Source organism: Balaenoptera physalus (genome assembly GCF_965194825.1).
Source record: "Balaenoptera physalus genome assembly, chromosome: 18".
NCBI lineage: Eukaryota > Metazoa > Chordata > Mammalia > Artiodactyla > Balaenopteridae > Balaenoptera > Balaenoptera physalus.
Genome location: NC_138899.1, coordinates 23,872,965 through 23,898,563, shown reverse-complemented (window position 1 = coordinate 23,898,563; position 25,599 = coordinate 23,872,965). Strand labels below are relative to the sequence as shown.

At 33.2% G+C, this 25,599-nt stretch overlaps 1 long non-coding RNA gene across 1 annotated transcript in view; it reads left to right on the top strand.

Moving 5' to 3' along the window:
• The window catches only part of LOC309647410, a 57,969-nt gene extending 34,401 nt beyond the window's left edge, over positions 1-23,568 (top strand). The window contains exons 2-3 of the long non-coding RNA XR_014256028.1: positions 6,312-6,391; positions 18,557-23,568. This is a non-coding gene — a long non-coding RNA (uncharacterized lncRNA). The remainder of the gene's footprint in view (positions 1-6,311; positions 6,392-18,556) is intronic.
• The last annotated feature ends 2,031 nt before the right edge of the window (positions 23,569-25,599 follow it).

Here is a 25,599-nt window from a genome sequence, read left to right as displayed (position 1 = left end):
ATAACAATTGAGCATTCAGTTGAAATCTTTGATCATGAATTTAAATTGGAAGATGCAAAAAGATTAGTTATCCTTTAACTAAGCAACATATTCAGCATGTTGGTAGGATTGTTCTGGCCAGGGTTTTAGTTTAGCCAATTGAGTATGAAAAAATAAGAGAGTTGAAAGGGAATGAGGGTGTTTTCGAGCGATTACAATGATTAAATATGGAATTTAATCAGGTTATGGGGGAAAAAGAAGACTTCAGGGTATTTTGAGACAGGAAAAAGATGAAAGTTTTTTTTTTTTTTGAGGCTATGTCTAACAATATATCACAAATTCTTTTTTCTCAGAAGTCTGAAAACTGTCTAACAAATTTGTTAAAAGATGAAAGTATAGATTGTAGATTATGGTGGGTTAGGAAGATTGATGTAATTGGAGTACCACACACACACTTAGTGAGCTAGAAAACAGAAGGTGTTAATCAGATAGTGACATACTTGAAAGTTAGATTAATTTAAGGAGGAGGTAGCTGTTACTGATCATGAAAAGATCTTTTCATGACGAATCTTGAGAATAGACGTATGATTGAGTGTCTGAAGTAGAGTGGAGTATAAGATTGACTCTTAAATGGATCAAGAAAATTAGAGGCAATAAACATGTAAGTGCCAAAACAGCAAAAACTGTTTTATGGACTGCTGGATGTGCATAAATCATTGTCAGGCACATATTAGACTCTAGAAAAATATTTACTGGGTAAATTAATGTAATGAATGATAAAAATGTTAACATACCAACTTTAAGTACATTCAACTGCTTCAGATTTGATTCTATAATGGTGTCTTAGTTCATGTGGGCAGACTGGGTGGCTTATGAACAACAGAAATTTGTCACAGTCCTGGAGGCTGGAAGGCTGAGATCAGGGCGCCAGCAGCATCGTTGAGTGGGGGACTTCTTCAAGGTCTTGGTACAAGGTGCAAAGGAACTCTCTGGAGCCTGTTTTTAAGGCCATTAATCTCATACATGAGGGCTCCACCCTCTAGACTTAATCACCTCCCAAAGGCCCCACCTCCTAATACCACCACATTGGGCATAGATTTCAACATACACATTATGGGGGGATACAGACATTAAGACCCTAGCAAATGGGAAGCAAAGGAATAAAAAGCTGGCATGTTAACTTTATCAGTGATGATATTTCCTTACTCATATTTTAGAAAAAAGCAAATATACTATTTTGTTTTAATTCTTGTGTGAGATACATATATGTTATTATTTTCTGAACATTTTTATACATTTTGCATTTCAAAAAAATGAATGCAATTTAAAAAAACACAGGAAATGGAATGCAACACATAAAACAGTGATCATTTAATTTTGCACATACAAGTGGTAGAGAATTATATTTCTATAACAAGACAAAGTTTGGTTTTTATAAAATAAAGCATAATGATTAATGTTGAAATGTAGCAATGAAAATTTAGAACCTAAAGACCGAAAGAATTCACATCCCAAATGAGGACTTTTCCCAGAGTAACTGCAGAATAATATCAAAAACTGAGGGAACAGGCACTGTAAGAAGAACTGAATTAATTAGCCAGTCAGTCAAGTATTTAAAGAAGTTTCATTTTCAAAATGTAGCAGAAAGATCTGAAGAGATTTTTTTAAAAGATAAATTGAAAAGGAATTTAATGATCAACTAAAGGGACTAAAGTCAAATACATTCTGGAAAGAACTCTGCTAAACCACCAAACAATAAGTACTTTACAGATTATCTTAAAACTGTCAAGGTGGGTTGGAGGGAAAGGTTAATGAAAAACTTTAACTCATTCTATAATACTACGATGAGAATTATACTCAATCCAGACAAGTATAACAAAAAGAAAGGAAAAGGAAGAACTTTAAACAAATGTTGCTTTTGTACATGAAAACATGCATTTTTATATCACAAATTCAACATCATTAAATAAAACCCAGCTTTCACCAGGGCACACAGCAGTGATTTCAAATAATTGAAAATTGAGTCTACCACGTGACCCCTCTGAGCTACTCATGCCAACAAATAAATAAGCTAGAAAGGGGTCCATGTACTGGCTGAGGTGACTGGTTCTAAGTATAAAAGAGAAAATGTGATGCTACTAGAAAAGAAGGTATAAGGAGGAGAATGGCTTTCTGGGGTTCCTGTGGATACTCCAGTGTCCTGTGCTTAATGTCCATAGGAAATCACATCAACCCGATATAGTCAGGATGTCTAAGGACCCAAACACTTTCGAAATAAAGGTTTTTCTCATTCAACCAGGCAAGAAACTACAACCAGCTGAGGCAATTGCTGAGGGCAAAGGGAATACAGAATGGTAGTGGGAAAAGGTAGTAAAAAATACCAATGGTGACCTCATGACTAATTGCTGAATTGAGGTCTTAATAGTTATGATTGTTTGATCCTTATTTCAATAAGGGATGCAATGTGTATAGTTTAAGCATTTTCCTCCCCCTTTCCAGTTCTCTTATCAACAAATATAAAATATGTCAGTAATACCTAACCTTATATCTCAATATTTAGGTTATAGAACATTAAAGAGAAAGTGATTCATCCCAAATAGGAATGAGTATCAAACAAAGACAAATGTAAGGACTCTGTAAATTTTCTTAGGAAGATGGTTAGTGTGTTTTCAGTTGTACAAGGGATAGTTGAATCACGTTAGGAAGAAGCATGATTTTAGAACTTATCTGTGGTTAATAGGGATGCATGTGGATTCCAAGTTATCGAGATGAACCTTGATAACCTTCTACTGTGTCAAATTAGTATCTCAGAATTTCTTTCCCTCTATGTTCTGGGCTAAGGTTGGCCATAAGAGAAAATTATGTGTAAAATTTAGAAAGTGGGAGTGAACAACAGCTAGATGGAGGCTCAGGGGGTCAGCGTAGGATAAGACTAATTAGTGCTCATACATGGTGTCTTGAATCTGCTGACACACCTTGTTGATGTGAAGCAGTAACTGGGCTTCCACATCCTCCACTTTTTGCTAGATCTCTTCCTCCTGCTCCTTTGGGCCAGGTATGGGTTCACACCCTTGACAAATAACACTAGCCTCTTCTGCAAATCATCCGCATCATTGAAGTTGGATAACTGGAGATGTTGAAAGGTTAACATGGCTTCCGGCTCATCCTCATAGGTTCCAGTTCATTCTTACAAGTTCTAGTGTGCCCTTGCTCTCCCTCACACTATGTCCATATTTCTTATGTACACTTGCCCTCTTCACTTCCAATCCAGCACCAGACACAGAAGCAGCAGCTGTAGATGAACTGTTTAACCCCTCCCACAATTGCACAAACAAATCTTTATAATAATTTGTTATAAACCATTATTAATGGCCAATCTCTAATTCATCTCTGACTGATACAAATACCTACAAAATTGAGCACACTTCCTCAAACTTCTCTTTTCTAGGGAATCTGTTTGATTTAAATATGTAATTTAAAGAATCTCTCTAGGAATGTTCCATATTGTTTAGTCATTTTGACATATTATATAATAAGAAAATATTTTTAGCAAAGCATTTTATTTTAAATATTTTGCCTGTTTAACCAAAGGTTATGATATTTAATCTATATTATATAAGAAAAAAATTGCTCCACAAATTTAAAAATGTATCTTGGTAGGTTTAGAGACAAAATATACCCTGCTTGGTATTTACCAAGCGTTTAAGATAACTAAAACTCGATAAACTTTGATTATGAAAACAATTGGCCATTCTATTTTCACAACTTTATTCTAAATGATTAATTCTTAAAGCCTTCACTTATACTCTTTTAAATCAAACCTTTATTAATAACAAATGTTGCTTGAAAGGGTATGCATTTTCAAGCCCTTTGTATTTTGTGGGGTAGTTTGAGTTGTATCACTTCAAAACTGCAAACTCTGTGTTTTTAAATTAGTAAATAGATACCTGAAGTACTATTTTTGCAGGCTTTGCATAGGCCCCTGTCTACTACTTTGATATAGTCTATACATAGTCTGTATACATCCTGTATTCTGAGCAGGTAAAATACATGGGAACTAACATACTAAATATTTTATGTGCTTTTACAAGTGCAATGTGCAAAAACACATACATTAGTCTCATTGACGACTCTAAAGTGGATTGACATTTGGTGATAATGCCTAAACCTTTTGACTCTTGTATAAAGAATATAGCCCCCCTTCACTTTTGCCTTAACTTGGAGATGGCATGTTTAAATTTTCACATATACTTAAAGAGCTTATCTGATCTTGTTTCCTACTGTGTAGTTTTATTTAAATCTTAATAATTTTTATGCTATAGCCTTTAATGATGTTTGTGACTAAGAGTAAAGCCAAATTAAAATGGAAAACCCTTCAAAATACTTACAAATGAAACGGGTTGATGTCTAGGATTTGCTTCAAAATGTGAGGTAGGAGAAAGGAGTGTAGATGAAGAAGAAAGGAGTGTAGATGAAACAATATCAGTCAAGTTTTGATAAATGTAGAAACCTCTTCATGAGGTCACTTGTGGTAGGCCCTTATATAGCTTCAGGATGGGGGCTGGTTATCAGAAAGAGCAACCACATGATTAGTGGGTTGGAACTTTGAACTAGCATAAATTCCAGGGAGAGGAGGGTGGCTAGAGTTTGAGTTCAAATACATGGCCAGTGATTTAATCAGTCATGCCTACATGATGAAATCCCAGATAATTCTCTGTACACCTGAGCCAATAGAACTTCCTAACTGGTAAACAACATTGATGTGCCAGGAGGGTAACACTTCCTGATTCCTGAGGAGAAGGCATAGAAGCTCTGTGTTCCCTCCCTGAATCCATCCTATGTGTATCCTGTGTAATAAAACTATAATTTAAGTATAGCACTTTCCTGTATGCTGTGAATCATCCTAAGAAGATTAACAAATAATCAAACCTGAGGAGATCTGTCATGGGAACCCCCATCTTTGTAGCTAAGTTTTCAGAAGAGGGATAGCCTGAGGATACCCCCAAGACTTGCAGCTGACATCTGAAGTGAGAGCAGTCTTATGGAGAACTTTTCCCTTGACCTGTGAGGTCTAACTCAGGTGGTTAGTGTCAGAATTTAACTGTAGTATATACCCAGTTGGTCAGACCAGTTGGAGTAAACATAATTGTCTTTTGAATAAAGTTTACATTTATTTTGACATAAATTTTCCTTTTATATAGCTTTTTATTTTGCCATCTGTCCCTATTCTCTAATTCAAATTGGTGTCATAGAAACACCAAAATGATTATATTTCCTAATCATACAAGCACTTATCTTCATGTGAATGCTCATGGCACTCCCTTTGTCCAGAATGTCTTTCTTATAGCACATAAATATCATCCAGCATGATCGAGTGATTCTTTTATACTCAGTTTAGTAATCATTTCTCCAGGGTGTTTTCCCAGCTACCATCCACAACCTCTTCCCACTCCAATACCCATACCCACTGCTAAAAAACTTGAAGTACCTCTTTTTAGTATTTTTATCAAACCTTGTGTATATCTCTATTATTGTACATCATTTCATAATGCTCATGTAACTGTTTTCCACAGGATGCTGTTAGCGCCTCAAGAATATGATTCTATTTTCCTGGGGTTTTTTTTTTTTAGTCCCCAGGACCTAGCTCAATGGTTGCAACAATGGGCAATAAATATTTGTTGTGGGAATTATTTGAATGAAGTGAATACATTTGTGTATGTCTTTCATAATGTGCTTTTGTTGTTCTCTAGATCTAGGCTTATTATGGGATTTATTCTATGGAAGTTATTTTGTAATTAACTTTAAATAAGCTTTTCTGTGGGACGGGGAGCACTGTTTACCTTGTAACTTTTTCTATAAATTTCCTTCATGTTCAAATTAATCTAGTCCATTTGCTTTGCGCACTTTTTCCTCTCTCAGTTTGAAATGTCCTTGTACGTTTTCGTAGAAATATTTTGTAATTACATTGTGATTTGGACATCTGAAATCTAAATAATAACTATATTAATTTTGAAAACATGTAATACTGACATAACGTTAGATCTTAAGCTTGAGGATTATACAAATATTTATCACTCAAGGTTATCAACTGTTGAGTAGTGAAATCCTTAATTATTCTATTAGACTGCATCTTCATTACGCTGATTTTATTTTATTTTTTTCTATCGTGTATGTAGAGCAGACTTCTTTTGGTCCAACAAACATCAAGACTGTGCCTCTATAAAGTCACTTATTTAGATGATGAGTGAAATTTCAATTACTCTAAATGCATGATCTGTGTGTAATTAAAAGACTGAAACAAGAAATTTGCTTTTTTTCCCTTAAAATTGCAGCTGAAATTATGTAGGCCCCTGGACTCCCACTGTAAGATAGTTGAGAATGATTATCGGAATCTTCCAGGAGAAAAATTTCCGTAAGTACTCTTGTCATCAAAAAAATTTTAAATCTTATATGCAGAGAATGGAAAATAATATATTTATATCTATATATACCAGTTTATTTTCTCCTAAGCTATTTCTTTGTAATTACGTAGAGGTGGATTAAATTTGTTTGTTTGAGATTCTCCCTTCCATCCAGGTTACTATGTCCATTTGTAGGCATTATTATGGTTGAAAAGTTAAAATAATATATATAATTTCTATCTTAAGAGTTTGACATTACCATTAGAAAAGGAAGTAAAAGTCAAATCTTTCAGCAGCTGCAAAAAACATGCCCTGCTCAGGACCCTGAACAAATGCTATCACTCAACAATATTTCTGAATGAATAAACATATACATGGGGTGAGAATCACTCCATATTACTGAAAATTGCCTGGAAATTAGCACCCGATCCATTCCATTTATCTATTACCATATACGTCATCCTAGATTAAAACATTTTCATATAATTATATATTTTCTACTATATTCTAGAAAACGTCATTCCGTTTCTCTGATTTTAAAGTCCCAACCACCTTAAATATTGAGCTCAAGTTGCATCTCCTTATTGATGCCTCTGGCTTAAAATTAATTTCCCTTTTCTTTGGTACTAGTGCACAGTGTATCACAAATTAGTACTTTCTTGCCCTCTAACTTTAATCTGTGTAAACTGTGCACATCTAGTTAGATAAAAAGCTCTTTCAGATCACCAAGAAGGTCTTAGTTTTCTGTGCTATTTCCCTATTTCAACAAACTACCCAGCAAATATAGTGCCAAACACTGAGTGGATGTACTATACGTAATGACTAATTGATTGATTAGAAGAATGACTGAACTTTCTACTCAATGTGACCTTTTCTAAGAAGCCTTCCAAAATGAAAAGAAAGCCTTAGGCTAATATATTTAAACAATTTGCATAACAATGTATTTTCCCTTGTGGGTTTAGCTTTATTCATTTATATGTAAATGATTGCATATATGTGACCATATCAATTTAATAAGGAAGGAGACAAAAGGCACAGACAGAGAGACAAACAATATGAATATCACTGCTGTAGAGTGTTAGCTCTGGAATAAATATGCCTGGATTCTTAGCTCTGTCAGATGTCAGCTCTTTTATCTTGAGCAAATTGCCTAACTCGGGTGTCTTATGATTTCATCCAAAAAATGGTGATAATTCGTAACCACTTCACACTTTTTTTTTGGAAAATGAATGGGGGATAAATGAGAAATAGACAAAACTGTGTGTGTATATATACATATATATCATTATAGGTTGTTATGAACTGTAGTATAAGCATATACATATATACACATACAGTTCAGAACTTACTCTATATTGTGATCACCATAATATTATATCATTCTTAGACAGTCTTTCAAGACTAGTTGTTTTGGGGATCTAGTTAAAGAAGATACCAAGTCAACCTCTGGGAAAGAACTCACTCTTAATAGAAATGTACTTGTAGTACTTAGTATGACCTAGTAAACATCCTCAAGGTCAGTAAAAGGATAATTTGAGTACCAAAGAGCATGTGTCATTTAGATCACCTTCTGACTCAGCCTGCAGGGACCGATGCCTGAATCCTAGGAGAAAATGTCACTAAAATATATGTCTGACATTTAGAGGAAAAGGCAACATGGTCCTGTAGCCTAAGTCAGAGAGCATAATGAGGATTATTGTTGGCAAATGATGACACAGATACAACCACATAAGAGACATCCACAATGAAGAGCAGCTGGTAAGGCTTATTCGTTTTTGAGGCACTAGTTCAAGAGGCAAATGAGAAATACAGTTTTGCTGTGGTTTAGAGCTGTTTGTGGTTTTGGGGTGTTTTTCTAGCGTTTTGGTAGTATTAGCAGCATCCTGCCATCAGTTGGAAGAGCTATGCATGCTGGGAAACAAATCATTAAATGCTATGACTTGCCTAAAAAATTTTAAATAGCAGAATAGAAATAAAACAGACTTTCCTTCTGATTCAGTGCTCTTTGTCCTACTTGGCTGCCATCTTTACCTAGAGTTTCATATCTTGCTCATCTTCAAAGTCACTTGGCAGATATTTTTAAAATCCATAATATTGACTCATTGAAAATTTGATTCAACATGTTGATGGCAGGTCCAGGAAGCATAGATCTTCAGGTGTCCTTTCTTAATCTGAGACAGTCGGCTTTGAAAGCCACTGACCTAGACTATGAATAATACTTTTTTTTTTTTTTAAGTTGTATTATTCATTCAGCTTTGGAATCAGCTAGCCTCGGTAAGTATTCTATTTCAACCATGTAATTAGTGGTCTGGGACAACTTTTCAGAACCTCATACTACTATTCCTTGATTAGACCTATTTAACAACAGTGTTGTGAAGATTACAAATGATGTGATATGGCATATTATAGGTACTCAACAAATGACATCTCTTATAAGGTGAATAATGATGACCTAAATAAAATTGCCCAGCAGGTTATAAATGTTAATTTATACACCTTTTAAAATCATTACATTAATGATTTGTAAATATACCATATACAATGACTTATTTTCTAATAACATTTTTTATATAATTAGGTAAATATCATTGCAACCCACAACATATTATAACAAATTCTAATTAACATCGAAATTAATGAAATTTTACAGAACTGAAATTCTTTCTATTCTATGTAATAAGAATAAATTATTAAACATATAAAATACTTTTCATAGCAAACTACTTAGTTTGTTGAATTACATACCAAGGAAGTATTACTATTTTAATTCTAAGAACAGCCTATTTAGCGATTTTTAATAATAACTTGATTGTTTTGGGTGGTTGGTAGGTAGTTGTGCTTGTTTTCATTGCTACTTAGAAAAGTAAATCCAAATATTTTCAGGAATAGATAAGTTTGAGTTATCCAATTGATTTTTCCAGTCTTTAGGATTTTGAGAACTAATAAAATCTAAGTGACTTGGCTTCTCAGCAAAAAAAACTATTTGTTTTTTTCTATGTTGTATAAAATTCACAATTTTACCACTCACCTTTTAAAATATTCTATTAAGAGAAATATAGTATGTTTATGAAGTTCAGTGATTAATTATATGAAAAAGTTTATAATATATACTTAGTCCAGTTTTATATCTTCCTGTAAATCAATATAAAGATGAAAGTAGTAGATATTGGAGTTTTATTGGATACTTCTGATATTGGAGCTTTCTGTTCTTTTTGAATGTATTTATAGAAACCTGTGCGATGCTTTGAATACTTTTTACCATACCCATGTGTGACAAAATATTCTTTACTGATGGTATAAATAGATTCAACTGCTTTGTCATTGCAATCAAGTTGACGCATTCATAGAGACTATTACAAAGTGGCATTTTTATTTTATAAATATATATCATATATAAGCATATATATTTTAATATAGAAACTACTATAGAAATAATGACATATGTTTGAGTGCTGTTTTTGAAGACACAAATGAACATTTTTATGTCTTCTAAAACTTAGATAAGAGTTTAAAGAAAAAATTCTTTACTAAAGAGAATTTAAAAACTTTCAATTCTTCATGGTCCTAATTTATAATGTTCCTGGTCAAGATTTAAAATGTAACCAGTGTTAGTATTCAGCAGGATTCTGACAATCAGCAGATATTGTCCTAATATTATATCAAATTTTAGAAATCCATTCTTTCTAATACAAAGACTCCAAAATACAATAATGTATTAGAGAGCTGTCATTAAATTTCTATTGTATAAAATAACAGTAAAAAGTAATTACAACACATATACTGAATTTGCTTGACATTCAAATTATGTATGGATAATGTTTCTGATCATGACTGGAAACATGGAAGGAGAAAGAAGACAAGACATAATCCTTGTAGTCAAGGTGCCTTCAATCAGATACAGAAGATAGTTCCTAATTTAATAGAAAGCAGACTAAATTATCACTGTACTACATGTACAAATAATTCCAATTGATTATAGGCAATGGAAGTATTCATTCTGGTAAGGAACTAGAAGCAATGATAAAAAGATTTGAATTCAAACTTAGAAGATAATAGGTTTTTGAATAGGTAGTGAAGGAGGGAAAAGAAGGGAAGAGTTTTAGAAAAGGCACAGTTTTGGAAAGTACCATATGCACATCTCTTCAGAGAATGGCAAATTGGTCTCTGGCTGAAGTATAAGACATTTCTGGGGATAAAAATAAGAAAGAGGGAAAGATACAGTGACACATTCTAGAAGGTCCTGTATGTAAATTTAAGGAACTTGGTTTTTAATGCTCACTAAACAATTATGGAAAAGAATAATGGCTTAAACTGTGTATTAGGATAACAACTAAACACAGTATGAAGAATATGTAAAGTAAAAGGTTGGATTTTGACTGAACAATTAGACCACTGCTAGGCAAGGGCTTATGAAATCTTGAATGGGCTATGGAATAGGGTGGTGATAAGGGAATAAGGAAATGTTACAAAATAATTTAGTGCATTCTTTAAGATGAGGGTTAAAGGGAAGAGAGGTGACTATGAGATTTAGTCTTAGTGGTTGAGAGGATATTACAACTCAAAATACTAATTTACAGCAATGAAAATTTAAGAATCATACTAAAATAATATGTGATTTTCTAAAAATCTACCAACAATTTGCTATTCTTAAAGCATTTGATTTTACATGAGTTTTCTTTAGAAAATCAAAACCTGTATAAATTTTAACATATTAGAGGTCTAAGCACAATCAGAATGATTGTAATTAATGAAAGGAGCTTTACATGTAACAATGCACAAAATACCACCTTCACTGTTAAATCTTTTAAATATGATTGTGACATTTCCCCATGATAAAAGTTATTAATTCTCAGGGGTAATATTAGATGATATGATTCACTTTGTTATGATCAGAAATGTTCTCACCCTAATATTTATTTTTCCCTAACAGAAAATAATGGAGTTATGTATAATATGTGTTGTATGTATAAATATTTCAAAATTAGGAAATTATTCATTCTATATTTGCAGACAAGTAGAATGGCACTTCTTATGTCTGGACAATGATATATGAGAATAAGAGCGATTCACAGAAAATCCCTAATGTCAACTGTACTTAATGTCTTCAATCTCCCCATACTAAAATTTAATCAAGTAACAATATAAGCTAAATTTTCCGCTTCAATATGGTATCTGACATGGATACCATGAAGATATCAAATGGACAAACCCTTGCAAGATTAAAAAAAAAGATGTAGAAGCTGCTCTGTCAAAACTAATTTATAAACTCAAGGATGATAAGTTTATGGCTTCATTGAGCTATTTACCAATTTGTAACATAATAGTCATTTCAGTCATATGAAGTGCATGCATAATTTTATGGCTCTATTAATTTTTATAACTTTGTGTAGGTTATTGACCTCTTTCTCTATATGCCTACAGGCTTTATGTCGTAAAGATATGAACTTGAAAGCAATGAGTAAAACGTGAGTTAACATGCCTATGCTGGCCTTGAAAATTATTAATGAGAATAATTGGAAAGGAGTAACAAAAATGGTGAATCCTAGTTTCCTAAAAATTGCTATTATCCTTAATTAACTTAAAAGCCCTCTGAAGACGCAAACATTTTTTTAAGCTTTCATCATTGTATAGTTGATTTACAGTATTGTGTTAGTTTCAGATATACAGCAGTGATTCAGTTTTATATACACACAAACATGCATATATATACATATATATATATAATTTTTTCAGGTTATTTTCTATATAGTTAATTATGAGGTATTGAATATTGTTCCCTGTGTTATACAGTAAATTCTTGTTGCTTATCTGTTCTATACATAGCAGTGTGTATCTTTTAATCCCATACCCTTCCTCCCCACTCCCTCTCCCCTTTGGTAATTGTAAGTTTGTTTTCTGTGGAAGACATGAACTTTTGAAACATACTCTAAAAGTTTCTATTGATAGAGTAAGAATCCAGTGCATATGCAGTTTTCTGATTTTAGCTAATCTGTTCTCCATTTTACTAGGCTTAGCTTTAAAAGTTAGAGTACAAAAAAAATTAATAGGCTAAATTAATTGGATTAAAAAAAATCAGGTGGGAAAAATTCACAAAAGGATGGTATTATAATAATAGTTACTATTTGCTAAGAGCCAATCATATGCCCAGTGATGGACCAGGCCCTTAACTCGTTATTTACAATATTTTCCAATAAATGCTATTAACCATTTCTTTTTATAGATGCGGAATTTGAGACCCAGCAAGTAGCATTAGTTAACTTAAAAAGTTACCTAGTTAGGACATGGAAAGTCAGGGTTCTAATGTAGAAATGTCTGACTTGTAGAATATTGATTTTATGTGCATTTAAGTCAGTTTTGATCTGTAATTTCAAGATTCTTTTTCTAACAGGTGGGATGTCTGTTTACTGTGCCCAGCATTTCCTTCTATTTTTGAATCTCAGCTAATTAATTATTCAGCAAGTGTAATAATATCACTTTCATATGACAAATTAAATTTAGAATCAGTGCCCGCACATTCAAATTAATCAATTGTCAAAGTAACATCTTTCTCTGTTGCCTTTCTATTTAATCTTGATAAAGAATCAAAGTGAATAGCTCAATTCCTACACTATTAACAGTAACTTGAACCTTCAAGATTTTACATTTCACACAGTCTTCATTGTTTTATCTTCTCAGCCATTAGCAACACATTTTTAAAAGGTGGATATGAACTAGGTCACGTATACAACTGTACAAGTTATATTTCAGTGTGTGTTCTTTTCTGGGTATCCATTCTTGGCTGTCGTCATTATTGGTTTGCATGATTTAAAAACAAACATTTAACATTAATTAGAGCCCTAAAAACGGCCTGTGCATGCTAAAATATGATACTTGTAACTTCTTCAAGTACCTACTTGAGATTTTCAAGTCCCTACTCTGCTCTTATCTGGCTCTTTGATTTACCTTTGATGCATTCCACCATTTATATAAAATTTGGAGATTGATTTATCTATTAAAATTCTGAAGGAGGTAAAAGTAGCTCATCATTTTTCTTCTGCTCAAAGTGTTAGATCTACATTAAGATCATTTTCTATTTCTCCTGGGCCTTTTAAAATTGTATTCTAAGGTGAGAACAATGAATTACCTGACAGAAAAAGGTTTTACCTGCACTGCCAACCTTCCAGCTCATGATAAAATCATTTTAGGTAGTTTTTATGCAGCCTGTAATGGCTGCTGGCATGCTACTGTGACAGACAAGGGCCAGACATCACCTGTATTTCACAGATCACACAAAACCAGTGTATCAGGGGAGGAAGGAAGTGAAGGATGAGAACTTCAACTCAACTCACTTCATTTTGAAGAGACATGGCTTATATCTGTCTTCTACCTTTGGGGAAAACAAAAATGGCAGGGTTGCAATAAACCAAACTTTCCAAAAGGTGAAATGGTTCAAAAGATTACTCGAACCAGTAAGAACTGTATTGCAAAACTAAGAATATTACCGTATAAAATGGGTCTAGGATGAACCTTGAAAACATGAAACTAAATGAAAGAAGCCAAATAAAAGGCCACATATTATATAATTCCATATATATAGAATGTCCAGAATAGGCAAATCCATAAAGATAGAAAGTAGATAAATGGTTGCCAGAAAGGCATGGGGTTGGGGGCACAGTAGGGAGGGGCTGCCAATGAGTACAGGTTTCTTTTGGGGTGACGAAATTTTTCTAGAAATAAATAGTGGTGGAGATTGCACAACTTTAGTGAAAGCAGAATAACTGGATATTTTGAGAGACTGATTATTATAATATGTGAATTACTTTTAAAAAAAAGTGGCTTAAGCCACAACATTCTGAAGATATTAGAAACTTCCTGGATGAAAAATATATATATAAATATTTGACTAAATACTAGGTAGTCTAATTTTTTAATAAGCACACATATTCTGAAGCTAATTATTTTCAGACACTCGAAATACCCTTTAAGTAGAGTGTAAAATATATCTGACCCTTGAACAACGTGGGGGGTTAAGCTACATATAATTGATAGTTGGTCTTCACTATATGTGTTTCCTCCACCTCTGAGGATTCAGCCAACCATGGATCATGTAATACTGTAGTGTTTACTATTGAAAAACTTCTGGGTATAAGTGGACCAGCTCAGTTTATACCCATGTTGTCCAAGGGTCAACTATATTTCAGAAAATGGGAAAGGCAAGAAGTCCTAAAGTTTTCAAAAATATTTTTTATAGCGAGCATGATATTTGAAATCCAGGAGTCCCTAAACTCTTAGCCTAGAAGTACTGAAGAATCTGTCTTCACAAGACAGATGTATAAAATAGCCAGATAGTAAAAAAAATAGAAAAGCAAAGTGGACCCAGGTCAATGTTAGTATTTCTATTATTTATTCAAATTTTACTTTCTAATATGGATATATATTTCAACGTCTTAATGCTGATTCTGAAGGAGAAAATTCTATGATTAAAAGAATCTAGCTTGCTGTCTTCTCTATGTCTCTTTTAGAGATGTGTAGTCTAAGAAGCTTTGTTTAATAAAAATGGCACATTAAAATTGATTTTTTCCATAAAACCATTAACTTTATATGCTAATATTATAGCAACTTAGATGTGCTGTAGTTAAGTGTAATGCTTATTGAAAAGCAATTGTGTTTATGGCTTACTCAAAACTTAATTTTTTTCCTCAAACACATTCAAAGCATCTGAAAGCACAATACAATTTTCGCAATGTAGAACTCCAGCCCAAAATATATATTATTTATACAAATCCCTGCTTTATATAATTCTCAGTAGAAAAGCTAAATTCAAACAAAGCGTCTTATTTTCTGCACCTGCATAGTACACAAGTTGAATTGCATATGAAAATAAATGTTTCATATTTTGATTTGCAATTATTTTTATTTGCTAAACTATCTCTTTAACAACTTAAAGTGGAAATGGGATTCAGTATGATGCAGTTAACATTTTAAAACTAATACTGAAATAACTAAAAGGAGAAACATTAAAGTAGAGTAACAGAAAGAATAAGACTTTTTACCTTGAAAATATGGAAATGGTTTTAGGTACTATTTACTGAGCATGTTTTAAAAACCCTCACACCATACACAAAAATAAACTCAAAATGGCTTAAAGACTTAAATCTAAGACATGACACTGTAAGACTCCTAGAAGAGAACAGAGGCAAAACATTCTCTGACATAAATTGTACCAACGTTTTCTTAGGTCAGTCTCCCAAGGCAATAGAAATAAAAGCAAAAATAAACAAATGGGACCTAATCAAACTTACAAGCTTTCACACAGCAAAAGAAACCAAAACAAACTGAAAAGACTACTTACAGAATGGAAGAAAATATTTACAAACAAGTGACCAACAAGGGCATAACTTCCAAAATATACAAACAGCTCATACAACTCAGTAACAACAACAACAAAACAACCCAATCAAAAAATGGGCAGAAGACCTAAGTAGACATCTCTCCAAAGCAGACATACTGATGGCCAAGAAGCATGTGAAAAGATGCTCAATATCGCTAATTAGTAGAGAAATGCAAATAAAAACTACAATGAGGTACCACTTCACACCAGTCAGAATGGCCATCATTAAAAAGTCTACAAATAGAAATGCTGGAGAGGGTGTGGAGAAAAGGGAACCCTCCTACACCATTGGTGGGAATGTAAATTTGTGTAGCCACTATGGAAAACAGTATGGAAGTTCCTTAAAAAAATAGAGTTACCATATGATCTAGCAATCCCACTTCTGGGCATATATCTGAAGAAAACTCCAATTCAAAAAGATACATGCACCCCAATGTTCACAGCAGTACTATTTGCAATAGCCAAGACATGGAAGCAACCTAAATGTCCATCAACAGAGGAATGGATAAAGAAGATGTGGTACATATATACAATGGAATATTACTCAGCCATTAAAAAGAATGAAATAATGCCATTTGAAGCAACATGGATGGACCTAGAGATTATCATATTAAGTGAAGACAGAGAAAGACAAATATTACATGATATCACTTATATGTGGAATCTAAAAAAATGCTACAAATGAACTTATTTACAAAACAGAAACAGGCTCACAGGTATAGAAAACAAACTTATGGCTGCCAAAAGGGAAAGGGAGGAGGGTTAAATTAGGAGTTTTGGATTAGCAGCTATACACCACTATATATAAAATAGATAAGTAACAAGGTCCTATTGTATAGCACAGTATATATATGTGTGTGTGTGTGTGTGTGTGTGTGTATATATATATATATATATATATATATATATAAAGCTGAATCACCTTGTTGTATACCAGAAACTAACACAACATTGTAAATCAACTCTACTTCAATAAAAATTGTTTTTAAAGTTCTGCTTATTTACAATATCAAGTAATCTTATCATACCTACAACTCATCATCATAAAAAAAAAAGCCTGAACAGTAAAGCAGTTAAACTTTCCCAAGGTCACACAATTTAACAAGACAACATTTAATGTCACTGCACGTTAATAAGTTAACATGTAATGAGATTAAAACATCTGTTTCAATAAATTCCACCATACCATACAACTGATTATAACACATACACATGAAAAAATAAGAAACATAAAAACTACAAAAAAATCCTTCTCTCCATCTAAGTGGGGCAAATATTTGTAAAGCATACTTTGTAAAATTTGGTTTTCAAACAAAATATCTACAGAGCTATTTTGTAATCACTTACTAACTGACACATATTTTAAGTAACCAGTTGTTAAACTATTATGTTCAAGTCCTCTATTACCTACAAAGTTGTTTGAATGCACAAGAACTTCCTATTCTAGCGTAGTGACACAAAGCAGCACCATGAGTGGAATATATTTACACAACAGGGTGACATTAAAGCTATTTACTTCAGTTGAGGTAGTGTTATAGGCCATGTTACCGTAATTTCTTGTGAAAGGAACAATATTGCTGCTTAATAAGCCATCCATTAATGAGAATGATGGTAGTTTTATGTAGAATGTATTCATCAAATTTAAAGGTAAAATGGCATCTTTTCCAAAAGGAAATGTATTATATTGCAAATATACTCCTGTATTGGAAGCAGACTTCTTATACATGTAGATTCTAGATATCAGTGTGTATCCTCTCTTAATATCACTTAAATATGGTGAAATATAGTGCTATATGTTTTATAAATAAAATGTTTCCTAGGGTTTAAAAGCCTCACCATACATCTTCCTTGTAATCGGTATAAAGTGTTTATAGTGATTAACAAGTTTAATGCTTGTTTTTAACATACTCTTTCATTATTTTTCTTAGGACATTAACAGTATGTTCTGTCATGGTGTGGTTTCTTTAAACAACCATTAGGATACACTCTCTGCATACGAAGAAATTTTTCTTTTTCTGTGTACCCTACCATCAGAAAAACTCACCACATTATTTTTAATGTGTTTGTTATACAGAAGCCATTCCAGATTAAAGAATGCTAACAAGATTTTGATACTAAGATAAAGGTACATGTATCAGATTTTGCATTACAAGAACAAAAACAAAATTTTTATGGCCAGAATTTAAACAACCCCAAACTAAGCCATCTCATAAATATTTAAGAAAATATATGTTTTTAAGATGTACATACAAAAAAAACATTGAAAAAGCATCTCTGGATATGAAATGGTAATTGCCATTTCTTTCACAGCTAGTTTATTGCTGTGATTTGGTATAATAATTGAGACACTGATTTGCTCTAGGGTTGTGCTAGGGTTATACATTTATGGATAAAATGGAGAGCAGAGCATGTATTTATTAGATGTTAATGATATTCAGTCTATGTCTAAATTGACTGACTAATTTTTAGTCAAAAGAATCAGTCTTTTTACACCACCACAAGAAAGAGAGGCATAAAAAGAGAGAAGGAGAAAAAGAAAGAGAAGGGGGATTAAAATTTTAATGAACTTCATGGAACCAGGTTAAACCTAGAGAGCATATTATTATAGACTATTTCTCTCCCAATTTAACCCAAAGCAACTTGTCAAGATTTGCTTCTTTATTGAAGGAAACCTTGAAAATTAGAACAGCAATGTTCATATTTATAGCAAGTGTAAATGATAAGCCCAAAGGTACTACATCAAATGTAGTCAAGAAATATTCTAACAATTTTTATTGTTTTGTTATTTATTTTTATTTGTCTCCAGTATCTTCAAGCCTGTATGTACAAGATGAAACCTTTGTTCAAAGAAAGCAACTGAAATATGGAGTGGAAAAGCATTTCCCAGTTTATTTCCTTTTCTAATTCCAACGCCTTGTTTCTCATCCTTTGTTATCTTAGTCACTAGGAAGGAACTACATGTGAAAGGGTTGTCATTGATGGTGAAGCAGTCATTGGTACCGAGATGGACCAAGACATCAATGCCTTTAACGATGGACTGCAAAGGGCACTTCTCCTTAAGTTAATGTGAAATAAGTCCTGGGATTCCTTATCAAATTTCGGTACACTATAGTCAAATTATATTTGTATAATTCAGTCATTCACTTAAACATAATTTTGTAAAACTACAGTATATGTATAGGCATACATTTTAATATTTAAACAGTATTGGAATTTCAAATTCAGTTGTATATATTTTTTGTTAGATAATATTTATACTTTTTAATTTCCATTTTGAAGCAAGATGGACATATTTTAAATATACCTAGACATACTATCATTTTATAGTTTCAGTTAAAATATTCTTTTTATTTTTGTACCTTCTGTTCAGTTGAACAGAATTATTGTCAAACCACAAATTTACCTAAAATGAGAAGGTTATTTTTATTTTGTTACTAGCACTATTTTTGTTTTCGTTCTGTATTTGGTCATTTCTTTTCCATCTTACTTTATCTTAGAAATTCTCATTTAATACACTGTGACCTTGATCTTCAAACACTGAACATGATGCTCCTCACATGCTCACACCCTTTACAGGCTGGCCTCAAGAAAATTCCACATCGTTTAGAGCTGCTTCAGTTGCTAATGGAATCTCAGCGTGATATGAATTCTCTAGATAACATGTCAGGAATACTGACTTTTATACTTCAAGAATACCTATCTTTGAAATCACACACACACATTTTATTATAATCATGTGCACAGTGTATTTATTATTTGTAATATTTGAGTAATTTCATTGCTTCCCTTGAGATGCGTGACACCATGGGCAATCAGAATATTGCTCACAAGAGGAAGAGAGGTGGCAATGGAAGCTGGATAGACAACAGTCACCACTATAGGCACCTTCCTAACCAGAGCTATTGAGGAAGCAGCTATTGATTGATCTTTATGTAGGTGCATAACTGTCATTACATTTCGGCTTTACCATAATTAAAGCAAATAAAAACATTAATATTGTACTTTATTAACAACTTGTCCATTAACTCAGTTAATTGTCATCAGCTCCCTATGTTTGATTAACTTTATAAATGCTTATTTTATTACATTCAGAATCATTTACTATTTAAGACAATTCCTAATAGTAAGTGATTTTTTTTCCCCCTAACTAGACGTAAGTATTTGAAATGACAGATCTTGATGAAATCATTTAACATTTTCCACCATTGCTATTGAGGTTGGAAAGTGGGGGCTCATGACATTAAAGGTAAAACTGATACTTCTTTCAATTTGTTTTTTAAAATATATAATTTTAGTAATATAAAAGATTCTAAAGTTTTTGGGTGCTTATTGAAAAATTTAATGGTTTGTGTAGAAAATATGAGCGTAATAAATAATCATACAGTTGGGTTTTCATTCACTATTCATTTCAGGTAGTTAAAACTTTACTCAGTTTCTAGTTGTTTGACAATTTAGTCACATATTTTTATACATGTACTTCTTATGGGCCATTAGTTATTGGCAGAAAATATTCAAAACAAATTTTGTATAGATATTCACAGGTGTAGCAAACACCAATGGAAATGAACCAACTACTGCTTTCTGTAAAAAGATGTATGAGTTTCACATGAATGATGTGTTATCATGTGAAAATGTGTCATGATTCCATTTAGATAAAGCTCAAAAACAAGTGAAACTAATCTATGGTACTGGAAGTGATGCTAATGGCTGATGCCTAGAACTCGACGTGAAGGTGCTTCTGGAGAGCTGGTGATGTCCTATTTCTTGAACAGGTGTGAAAAGTCAATGCTATACACTCATGCATGTTAAACTTAATTTTAAAATATTTAATAAAATTATTAGAAACAGAGTGCTCTAGCTTTAAAAAAAATCTTACCCAAAGTGAGGTATAATGAATTTTTGAACTTCTTTCTAAAAGATATAAAAACACATTGTCTTATGTTGTGAAAACCACTTGATCAAAATTTTAAAAAATGGACTTTACCACATGGGATATTAGGCATAATAAAAACATATAAGTGCTACCTCCAATTACTATTATTAAACTGATATTTATGAAGAATTAAGAATTTTTGTTTAAAATTTTAATAACGGGATACTTTAACATAAAAAATAAATACAGTAAATCATTAAGTTACTGCATTAAGATGGCTGATATTTTTCTACCTTATGCTTTTTTATATCTTTAAATTTTCCAAAATTAACATGAGTTATAACCTAAAGCTAGATCATAAAAATGCTCATTTCCATTTACCCAGTGATTCTAAAACTGGACTTTATTCTGTGCAAAAAAATCTAACAGGAAAAATACACAATTATTTTTTACTGTTGGATTTATTATAATAGAGGAATTTGTATGACTAACGAATATATGATATGCATCTAAAATATACTATTATGCTCTTCAGCAAGTGGTGCTGGGAAAGTTGGACAGCCACATGTAAGTCAATGAAGTTAGAACACACCCTTACGCCATGCACAAAAATAAACTCAAAATGGCTTAAAGACTTAAACATAAGACATGACACCATAAAACTCCTAGAAGAGATCATAGGCAAAACATTCTCTGACGTAAATTGTACCAATGTTTCCTTAGGTCAGTGTCCCAAAGCAATAGAAATAAAAACAAAAATAAACAAATGGGATCTAATCAAACTTAGCACAGCAAAGGAAACCATAAACAAAATGAAAAGACAACCCACAGAATGGGAGAAAATATTTGCAAACGATGTGACCAACAAGGGCATAATTTCCAAAATACACAAACAGCTCATACAACTCAATAACAACAAAAAAACAACCCATTCAAAAAATGGGCAGAAGACCTAAGTAGACATTTCTCCAAAGCAGACATACAGATGGCCAAGAGGCACATGAAAAGATGCTCAACATCACTAATTATTAGAGAAATGCAAATAAAAACTACAATAAGGTATCACCTCACACCAATCAGAATGGCCATCATTAAGAAGTCTACAAACGACATGCTGGAAAGGGTGTGGAGAAAATGGAACACTCCTACACTGCCAGTGGGAATGTAAGTTGGTACAGCCACTATGGAAAACAGTATGGAGGTTCCTCAGAAAACTAAAAATAGAGTTACCATATGATCCAGCAATCCCGGTCCTGGGCACATATCTGGACAAAACTATAATTCAAAAAGATACATGCACCCCAATGTTCATTGCAGCACTATTTACAATAGCCAGGTCATGGAAGCAACCTAAATGTCCATTGACAGAGGAATGGATAAAGAAGATGTGGTACATATATACAGTGGAATATTACTCAGCCATATAAAAGAACAAAATAATGCCATTTGCAGCAATGTGGATGCAATTAGAGCTTATCATACTAAGTGACATAAATCAGAAAGAGAAAAATACCATATGATATCACTTATATGTGGAATCTAAAATATGACACAAATGAACTTACCTATGAGACAGAAACAGACTCACAGACATAGAGAATAAGCTTGTGGTTGTCAAGGGGGTGCAGGGCTGGGAGAGGGATGGAGTGGGAGTTTGGTGTTAGTAGATGCAAAGTATTACATATAGAATGGATGGACAGCAAGTTCCTACTGTATAGCACAGAGAACTATATTCAATATCCTGAGATAAACCATAATGGAAAAGAATATAAAAAACTATAGATATGTATATATGTGTATATATATGTATATGTATGTGTATATATAACCGAGTCTCTGCTATACAGCAGAAATTAACATTGTAAATCAACTGTATTCACAATTAAAAGAATAAAATGAAATAAAATATACTATTATGGTGATTATCATCTATTTTTAAAGTATTTTATGATACTTTAAAACAGTATCATAAGCTAAAATTATCTTAGAAATTGTAATTCTTCTTTCAGCATACTTTTTACTGCTATGTACCCTGAAATAATGTCTTGTTATTAAATGAACATTTAAATGCATAATATGTACTTTTTAAAATTAAGGAGCATTCATGAAATATCAACTAGCTCTCAAATGCTGATGGTCTGTAATAGCCAATGTCAGAAATAATGTATTCATAGTTCCATAATGAAGGCCTATAATTAAAGCTTTGTTTTTAGGGTAAGTATGTGCAGGAAAGGTAAAGACATTTCAAAGTCTCAAGTTGGAAAAAAGTGGGGATTAAAGGATCTTGTGTTACTTAATGCAGTTGCCTCCAAACCACTTGTAGTTATTCTTTTTCTGGTAGGTAACAAATTCCTGAATTTTATCTCTTATCACAAAGAAATGGAGCCTGAGAAAGTTACTTCTTGTGCTTAGTTAGCTAACAGCGCCCTTGAACTGGGTTTCTCTTGACTCCCTAATAGACTTGAGATCAGTCCTAATTGTGTTTCCCATCTCTTCTTTGAGATAAGTAGTCATGCAATTGCCAGGTGGATAGCATTGGTCTGGAGTCTTGGAATACTGGCTGCTGTTTCCACAACAGAACAATTACCATGTGGGAGACATTTTTAATAAGCAAACTCTCATGCTTGAATACGGTGCAGGGAAGGAGAAAAATCTATACCTCTTTGATCTCTGTACTCCAAGACTTCTGTTTGTAACAGCTCACAGAAATGTTGGGATGGTCCTGATAAGCAGCACTTGTTAGTTATGCAAATAGTTTTTTTTTGGTTGAACGATGAAAGTGTCTGAGTTGGATATTTGGTTGGATGACAGAGCACAGAGGCCACAGGTGAAAATATGTAATCCCTGTCCTCTTGCCTTTCAAATCTGACTCAGTTGAGTTGGGTTTTGGCAAGGGGATTTGGTAAACACATTCTAAAACAGTGAATCTCAACTCTTACTTTTTATTTTTATTTTTATTTTATTTATTTTTTTTTAAATTTATTTATTTACTTATTTTTGTCTGTGTTGGGTCCTCGTTTCTGTGCGAGGGCTTTCTCTAGCCGCGGCAAGCGGGGGCCACTCTTCATCGCGGTGCGCAGGCCTCTCACCATCACGGCCTCTCTTGTTGCGGAGCACAGGCTCCAGACGCGCAGGCTCAGCAATCATGGCCCACGGGCCCAGCTGCTCCGCGGCATGTGGGATCCTCCCATACCAGGGCTCGAACCCGCGTGCCCTGCATTGGCAGGCAGACTCCCAACCACTGCGCCACCAGGGAAGCCCTCTTACTTTTTAAAATAAGGATACCGAGGTGTACCTTGGAGCAATGAAACAATTGTCTAAGGATAAAGCCAGGAGGTTGCTATGAATGTTAAAATCTAAGAAGCCCTGCTAGAATAGTGGTTTTCAATGTGTGGCCACTGGAATAGCAACACAGATGTCACCTAGTAACTTGTAAGAAATACAAAAAAAAGGGGGGAGGGGTACTTATTCCATCAGAAACTCTGGAGATGGGACCCAGTAATCTGTGTGACAGCAAGCTCTGGAGCTGAGTTTGATCTGTGGCAAAGTTTGAGAACTACAGGTATAGACTAGAATGTAAAGGAGTGACTCAAAGTAGTAGATGTGTATTTAAATTTACCGCAGCAGTAAATAACAGTGAGCAATTGACTAGGGAATTGTTAAGTCCCCTGTAAAAATTTGCCTAGGAAAATTATCTAAATATAAGTAACTAGGAACAGGTCCTTACAGGATTCTCCCGAATTTATCACAGTCTACAACACTGCTATGAGTAGGCGAATGTAGAACAAAAGAGAAACAACTAAGTTAAATTATTTTAAATTTATGTAATGTTTTTCATATTACTCAAGCTTTTCTACAATCACTAATTTTATTCTCAAGTTCATCAAGAAACTGATACAGAAATTTCATATACACTTTTTATGGACTAGGAAGGATACTGAGGCTTTAGGTAAGATTACTTGCTTAAAATACCCTGGCTAAGACTAAGCAGAACCAGAACTTTTGGCTTTGGATCCTGTGTTCTAACCTATGTATTTTAAGAAAAAGATGGAAGGAAAAAGCAATCTTTGTTTGACAGGCGTAACCACTCATGAAATTTATCCTGTGTATGTGTGTGTGTGTGTGTGTGTGTGTGTGTGTGTGTGTGCCCTTAGATTCCCTTACCCCACCTCCATTACAGAAAAGGCAACTGAGCTTTTACACAAAGCTCAGAGTTGTAATTAAAACAATCAAATCCAAGATCTCTAAAAAGATTCTGAATAGATTGCAGATTGCTAAAATGCAGAATATAATCAAGCAAATCCAGAGAGGATTTAACAGAAACTTCTGTCTTAATTATATGTACCGGGTTAATAGAGAGCCTGTAATAAAGAGGGATCATTTTGTTTTGTTTTTAGCAGAGACTCATTATCATGCCATTTGTCATAACAAATACTTATCTTAAAATCTGTATGTGAACAACCTTGTAACTTTTCTCTCTGTGAACTATTTGCATCTGAACTTCCCTTCAACAATAAAAAAGGTTATTCAAAGCCCTTTGAGCTCCCTCATTATATACATTGAGGTCTGTACATGAGAGCAAATGACATAGACTGCTCCCTCAATTACCACCACTCCGCCCCCATCAAAAATAAATCCTATTTGTTTCAGCTCTAAAGAAATAGAAATATGTGAGCCAGGTTATAAAGTAAATTGACAGCATACATCATACATTATTCATCCTTCTCTTCGCCTATTACCTTGCATATACTAAGTTCGATTTTTTATATTTGGCTTCAGTGCCCACATCAATGTATATAGTTGTCATGACAGAAAAATAAACTCAATTGAACTGGGTATCTATTACATACCAGACATCAGGCTAGGTCCTAGGAAGTTAGTGGTGAATAACAAAATTATTGCCCTGCTTGGGAAAGACAATAAACAAATAATTTTGAGTGCAATAAATGTTATGAATGTGGAAATAAAAGGACTGT